Source organism: Sarcophilus harrisii, chromosome 3 (assembly GCF_902635505.1).
Source record: "Sarcophilus harrisii chromosome 3, mSarHar1.11, whole genome shotgun sequence".
NCBI classification, from domain to species: domain Eukaryota; kingdom Metazoa; phylum Chordata; class Mammalia; order Dasyuromorphia; family Dasyuridae; genus Sarcophilus; species Sarcophilus harrisii.
The window spans coordinates 226,189,788-226,197,882 of NC_045428.1; the positions used below are offsets into that span (position 1 = coordinate 226,189,788).

The window sequence follows — 8,095 nt, forward strand, 5'->3', positions numbered from 1 at the left end:
TGCTTGCAAAAAAACAAAAGCAAATATATATATATAAACACACACACTTAAAAAAAAAACCTCAAAAAATTACTGATGCAAAAGTTAAACAAATCAGAAACCTCACCCATTTCTCTCTTCCTCTCCTTGCCCACATCCTTCTCTTTTGACCTTTCCATGGGCTTCTCGGCTCCCTCCCTTTTCAATATTTCCCCTACTCATATGCCAGAAACTCAAAGACTCTTAACACCCAGGCAAATCCATCACCCACTTCTTCACCCAGGCAAATTCATCACCCACTCTTTACCTCACTTCCAGTCACATCACCCTAAGGCCTGTAGCTTTAAGGATTTACCAAAAGTAGAAGGTATTTTCTGAAAAAATTTCCAAGGAGAGAGAGAGAGAGAGAGAGAGAGAGAGAGAGAGAGAGAGAGAGAGAGCCCGAGACAGAGAGAGAGAGAGAGCCCAAACATCAAGTCCTGATAGAGTCATCTCAATACTGCCTATGTGGCATTATAAATAACATGAAGCAATGTGGGTTGGTGCACAAGGAGCTCAAATGTGGAATCAGACACTTGCTGTGTGACCCTAGGCAAGTCCACTTAACATATTTGAGATCTTCCAATTAAATGAGGGGTTTGGATATGACAGACTTCTATTTCTAAATCTATGACAATACCTTGCAATACATTGCTTTAAAATAAAGCAGATAATTACACATAAAGAAATCGGAAACTTGCCAGTCAAAGCAAGAATTAAAAATCTGTGTTTCTTCTGAGTCCAAAACTCATCCCTGAGATTCTTGACATTCTCCTTTTTCCTAATCTTTCCAGCTTTTCCAAGTACAAGTTTCTTGTACTTGGTGTCTTTTCGATTCCTTTAAGAGTTTTAATTTAAAACAACCTGTATTAGCATCTCAAAGATTTATTATATCTATGTATGTTTTGCCATCAAAAACCAAAAATATCTATGACACAGTTTCCCCAAATAAAAAAAAAAAACACACTGCAGATCAAATTTTAAAAGTAGTAATCCTATGTAGTATTTAGTCATACCATGGTCTAAGGTTGGATCATAAGCAGTTAATAACTTCAATCCGTAATCAGTATGGATTTTCATTTTTTAAAAAAAATCTTTATATATCCTTTATTAGAACATTTCCTGAAATATAACAGATGTTTAACAAATGCATGTTGATTTGTCTTTAAATATGAAAGGTGAATCCAACTTGAGCTATAAGTATTTTCATTTCTATCTCCAGCATACATATATATAAATCCATCTAGCTGATGACGGATCAATGATCATTATTCCCAGTAATGTTTTTAAAGTCCTTGAAAGCTTTCTGCTTTCTAGACATTTTTTCATTTCTTCAATTCAGTAGTCATATAAGAATCCCAGAGACCTGTGACTACATATCTTTAAAGAACATACATATAGAACACTATATACAATGAGTCAAAAACAGTGAACCCCTGAAGTTCTGTTCTATATTATATTGTAAGGCATTTTGAGGTTGGGATTTGTTTTTGTTGTTTTGGTTTCTTGCCATGTGATGGACAGCAAACATCTTTGTTTTAATAAGAGAACCCAATTCCTTAATTCAAATCATACAGAACCTAGAGGTTTCATGACTTAACCATGTAAACTCCAAGCAGCCTGCCAACCCTGAAACAAACCCAATACTAACCATCGTTCCCTCTTATCTTACCCTATCCTATGTTTGTGTCTGCATCTTAATTCCCTAAGAGCCTACAGTTAATATGAAAGAATAATTCATGCTGGCACACTGAATTAATTTAATAAGGAATTTCAATAATCATCTTCAATAGTTTAGTTTTTAAGAAGGCAGTGTGAGAATTTATCACACTGATAAATTCTGTGATCGACAGTTGGAGGAAAAGGAAATAAAATTTAGGGCATTGTCTCTTTCAAATAAAACCTTTAAATATCTACCCATCCAGATGATTCCAAGGAATGATGTCGGATGAATCCAATAAACAAAAACTATTATTGCTGCACAAAGCTGAAAATGCTATTAGTTTCTTCTACTTTGGTAGTGACCAAATCCCTCTGATAGGCTTGCTGAACACCGACCAGGTACTATGTTAGGCGTTGAGAGAGATTTTAAAAAATGTCTGAAATAGGTCCTTGCCTGGCAAGTCTCAGTTTTTAGCATAGTTGATACAGTGCCACGACAAAATCAGGAACCCTCATCTTCCTGAGTTCAAGTTGGGTATCAGGCACTTACTAGCTGTGGAACTCTATACAAATCACTTAATTTATCTACCTTATCTCCCTGTCTATAAAATGATCAGGAGAGGAAATGACAAACCATTCCGTTATCTTTGGAATGAGCTCACAGAGTCAGACACTGCTGAAAAAAATAACAGTGAAAATGGAATGACTGAACAACATAAATGTAAAACAGAGGGGATTATGTGCTAAAAATGAATGGTACAGTCCTCAAGTGCTTTGGAAGGTGAGAGGAACAGTTGAAGGCTTTTAGGAAGTTAAAAGATAGTCCAGGTAGGGGAAGAAGGAACAGAATGTGTTCTCCTAAGACTAGCCTAGTCAGGTGACTGGATCTAAGGTCTAACACAGGAAAAGGTGAATTAGGGTCAGTTTATAATGGGTCTTACTATTAGGCTAAAAGGTTGGACAAACTAAGCAAAAGGAATACATCATCAACTGGAAAAATAAATCAAAATTAGACAAAGGACCAGTGACAAAAAAATGTAGAAAATACTTAAAAGTTACAAAAATAAAAAAAATAAAAAACATTTAATACAGCCTATTCATCTTTTTGCTTGCATACAGTCCTCACCTTTCCTGCTTAACTCTCACTGAATATGATTCACAATTACTACGAATTCTCTTCTCCTCCTTCCCAAATTCTCCCCACTACATCCTACTTCAATTATTTTTTCCTATTAGTATGTATTCTCCCAAATGCCACAGATCACAATCTCTCTACAAATAAGTACGAGACATTTAAAAGTTGCTATGGCTGAAAAAAGTCATCACCCTGAACCTAATTTAGTGATGAATCTCTCTGGAATTAACTATAAGCTGATTCCAAGGCAAAAGATAATATATCATTATACCACAGGTGAATTCTTTCTAGGTAGCATTATCTGCCAGATCTTATACTCTAATGACATAAGCCATTGTGGAGAATTAAGAATTCAATTTTATGTCTTAATGTACCACTTGACAGAATTTTTAAAAGAATATTAAGAAGCTGGAGGACATCTAAGAGGTTAATCAAGATGGCAAGGAGATTCAGAAATCACAGATTACAAGAACAGAAAGGTTTAGTCCAGAGAAAAAAAGAATTGGTAGAGCAAGATCATGGAGATCTTGTTTAAGCACTGGATTTGCTACTTCCTGACTGTGTGACTGAGCAAGTCTTTCATTTTACTCATCTGTAAAACAGAGCCAATATTTGCACAACTTATCTCCCAAGATTGTAGTAAAGAAACAACTTAACATTCAAATTAACCAAGTCTTCACAATTCAGATTCTTTCAATGACATGGATCACAACCCATTCATGCCTGCCCATCCTTGGTGCCATTTGTCCATGCTTTGTGGACATATTGGAAAAGTTCCTTAATTTCTCCTTAATTTGCAAGGATATCAAGAGAACACTCTAGCTGTTCCTGTCATGATTTATTCTTGTCATCTTTTTTTCTTATCACACAATTCTTTCAGGACATCTTTTATCGAAAAGTTCTTCAGTGTTCCTCATTAGTTCTATATTGTAGTCAATTCATATTTATTTTATAATAAAAGTATAACAAACAGAGGCAGAGCATCTAGAAATGAAGAAATGATAATCCTGCTATATTCAGATCTCATCTAGAATATTGAGTTCAGGTCTGGACCTCAATGTCACATTTTATAAAATTAAAACATGACCAGAGTAAAGCAACCAGAATGGTAAAGACCTTAATGTCAGGAAATAGAAGAATTGTTGAAGGAAATGGCGATATTTAGCTTGGAGAAGATAAGATGTATGAGGGTCAGTATCTGAAGGTGACCTAATGCAAAAGGGAATAGTCTTGTTCTATTTAACCTCACAGAACAAAGCCAGGATCAGAGACTTAAGAGTTAAGAGTTAGAAGGCAAATTTTAGTCCAATCCCCTCATTTTATCCATAAAGAAATTAAAAGTTACTATGTCACTATGGCAGAATTGGGATGTGAATCTGGGTCTCGTGATTCCAAACTTGTCCCTTTCCACCATCCTACACTATCTCTACACCCCCTTATTTTAAAGCGAAGAAAACAAAGGTCCGAAATATCTAATATATTGCCCAAAATTACACAAATAGTTAAGCAGCAGGGCAACTTCCAGTATAATACAATGTCTTTTTCTAGAGAGATTTTTCAGATAGGTTTTACACTAGATGATGACTAAAGAGATTTCTCCTAATTCAAATGAAATAATTCTCTTTAATTGGGCTTATCTAATCTGGCCCCAGACCAAACCAGGATCAATGGAGAATAGTTACTGAGAAGTAGATTTCCTTTTAGCTCTATAAAAATATGAGTGAGCTGCCTCAAAAAATAATGGGTCCTCCATCATTTTTTAAACAAAGACTGAATGACCACAAACTGGGTATTATCATAGAAGACTAGATAACTTCTCAGGTCCTTTCTAACTCTGAGATTCTATGATTCTATCTCCAAGTCATAAATAGCTAAAAATGTTTTCCTAATTCGTAGGAATCAAATAATTGCATAGAATAAACAAAGTAGGTAGCATTTATAAAGTGCCTCAAGATTTGAAAAGTGCTTTATGTTACTTCATATGATCCTCACAACTCTATTATTATCATCATTTTACAGATAAGACAATTGAAGCTGAGAGATAAAGATACAAGAGGTCTGGATATACTGCCACAGATATCTGAAGCAGAATTCAAACTCAGGTCTTGTTGATTCCAAGATAGTGCTCCACATAGGATAAGCTACAATTAGATTCCCCTGAGTATGCAAAAGTGAACTAAGAGAATGGTATCAGGAAACTCTTCTCTCCACACACAGTAACATTATAAAACCACAAAAGTAACAGGATAAGTGGCAGGAGGGGCAGGGGAAAAGAATAAATACAATATAGTGTTCTACTGTTCCCAATATAGTACACATTATTGTTCTTAATAATGAAAACACAAATGACAATTCCTATCTTTGTGTGTATATCTGAAAAGACTGCTGGCAAGACTTACCACATTAAAGTTGTCTTAAACACATTAAAACACATAGATACTAACTCTAAAGGGACAATAATCAAAACAAAACTTAGTTACCTACTGTCTATACTACATCAAATGCTAGAAGTCCAAAAAGTTAGAAAATAAGGTTCTTTCACTCTAGGAGTTTATAATCTAGTTGGAGAGACAGAACTTATAAATAAAAAGATAAATAATTTCATAAATTATTATAAGCCAAGTGCCAAAATACTAATATCTGAGTAATTTTTAGTCCATATCTGAAGTGATAAAAATGGATTTTCTTTACTTTTATGTTCTCATTGGTCTACGAACTAAACTAGGGTAAAACCTATAAAGTGACAATTGTGGCTTTGGCCCAAATTATTTCTGAAGCTTTCATATGTTTCTTACAAAGTCTATGAAAATTTCTGGATATGTTTATGGTCTCCCCCTTCCCCATGAGGAACTCCCAGTGTGAAAATTTTCTACAATCATGAAACTCAATAATCAACAATTTATAGCCTTAGAAAAACAACTTAATCAATTGAGAGGTTAAGACAAGAAAATCAGAGGCAAAACTTAAAACTATGATCTGGCCCTCCAACTAAGACTTCCATAAGCAATGATTCTTTTTATGATATAAGATATAAAAGGGCATGTTATATGCTACTGCTACTTTCTTCTATTCATAATCATTTCTCCAATTGTGGATCTAATTAATAGAGTAGTGTCTTACTAAAATATATATTCTTCTTCTAGATCAGTGGTTCTCAAAGCGTGGTCTACAGCATTCTGGGGGGTCTCTGAAACAAGTCACTGAGTACCAGATCAGTGGTTCTCAAACTTTTGTTCTCAGTATCTTTATATTATTCAAAATTATTGAAGATTTATTCAAAGAGTTTGTATGTGGAAAAGCCCAAACTGTCAAAAAGCAAAAGACCCTATACCTAAACCAGCATTTAAAAGTTTTAATCATTTTCATAGATGTCTACTGAACAGTTTACTTGAATCAGTGACTTCCACATTATGTATTGGCTCAATCTCATTCAGTAATTGCCCTATTCCTAGACCTTCATCCCCCGCCCCAAAGTAACACTGTTCAAATGTTATAATTAACAAGTGACATTGAGGGTAAATCATCATTTATAATATGAAAAAAATCTAACATCACCCCTTCCATATACATTTGAACTTAAGCAAAGGATGAAGAGGAAAGAGAGAAAGAGAGAGAGCTTCCTCTACTTTTTCCCCCTAAGAAATGCATAAGTGATTTTTTTCCACCATTCAGAAGCTCAGCTTAAAAAAAAAAAAAAATCAATGCACAATTCAATGGAACCCTGTCTCAAAGAAAAAGGGGAGAGAAGCATGAACATATTAACAATTCTTGTTTTCCAAAGCTCTTTTTCATCCAGAAAGGAACAAAACCCCTGGACATTTTGAACAACCTCTATACAGGGGTTATTAACAGAATTTTTAACATTTTAATGTAATTGTCTTCCTTTGCAATCTTGCATTTTTTATTTTATGCATCTAAAAATATTATTTTGAGGTGTCACCAGGATTCACCAGACTGCCAAAGACTTTCTGGATTCATGACACACAGAAGGTTAACAAGCGTTGTTTCATTGCTACACATTCAATGTTTATTACTAAGGGACACAAAACACAACTTTCTTCATGTCTTCACTGCATACAAAAAAGATTTTTCTGGGGAGGCGAGTGGGGAGAATCACAACATAGGAAGATTACACACACACACACACACACACACACACACACACACACACTCCTCTCACAGAGAAGACTTTTATGCTGGTATTTACTAAAGCTTGTCCTCAGTGACATACATAAATCAGGTGCAGCGTGCCAGGCCCTGGAATCAGTATAAACAAAATAGGTCAGGGCTGCAGGCTCCACATCCTGCATCCCGAGTCCTCTCTTTGCCAATCAAAATCCATCTTCTTAAAAGGGGAAACCAGCCAGCCTCCCTCAGCTCCTCTTCCTCCTCCTTCCCCAAACACGCCCCAGGCCTCTCCCTCCGCCCCTCCAACCAAAAGTCACTGACAAAAAACAGCATCTGGAGAAAGGAGGGAGAAGGAGAGAGAGGAGGTAAACTCCATAGCTGATCTATTTATTTCCATTTAACATCCTGAAACCAGGAGGGGAAGCTGCATCATTTCCATGACAACAGCTGGGGGTGGGGGGGAAGAGTGAGAGGTATTTTCCCCCAACTCAAAGAGGGATGAAGGATGCACTTGAGTCACACTACACCCCCACACCGGGGACTGCATCTATCTCCACCCTAATCCCCCGGGGGTCTCCGCCTCTTTAGCTGGGCTCCAGTGGGTCGCCCACATTGCGCCCTCCTCCATCCTTTCCCGGCTCCACCCCGTCTCTTGGTGGAGACAGAGCTGCGTCCCCCCCCCCCCCCCCCCCCCCCCCCCCCCCCCCCCCCCCCCCCTCCTCCTCCTCCTCCTCCTCCTCCCTCCAGCTGTTCTCTTCCCAGTCCTCCCCCACAGCCGCTGACGCTCCCCTCTCCTACGACCCTACCCCCTTCCTCTCTCCCGTCCCAGCGCCGCAGCCCCTCACCTGAACCGCCCCGCAGGATCCCGGGACCCCAGCGCCTGGCAGCCCCCGCCGCTGGGCTCAACAGCGAGATCCCGGTGAAGCGGGCTCCGGGGAGGAAGCACCGGCGCTTCTATCGCTGTTGCAGCTCCTTGCAGACTGAAGAACCTGCAGCCTCGGCGCCGCCTGCTTTAGGGCTTTCTGCTTGTGAAGTCATAGGCTCGAGCCCCTCCTCCTTGTCCTCCTCCCCGCCAGACAGGCAACAAATGCACTCCCCGAAGCAAACGCGCGCAGCTTCCCCGGGGCGACTGGCTGCTGCAGCAGCAGAGCG

The 8,095-nt window shown here is 38.2% G+C and overlaps 1 protein-coding gene across 1 annotated transcript in view; it reads right to left on the minus strand.

The window, feature by feature from the left end:
* The window catches only part of INPP4A (inositol polyphosphate-4-phosphatase type I A), a 185,252-nt gene extending 177,382 nt beyond the window's left edge, over window positions 1-7,870 (minus strand). The window contains exon 1 of the mRNA XM_031961260.1: window positions 7,789-7,870. The gene's annotated coding sequence lies outside the window, so the exon portion shown is untranslated. The remainder of the gene's footprint in view (window positions 1-7,788) is intronic.
* Between the last annotated feature and the right edge of the window lie 225 nt (window positions 7,871-8,095).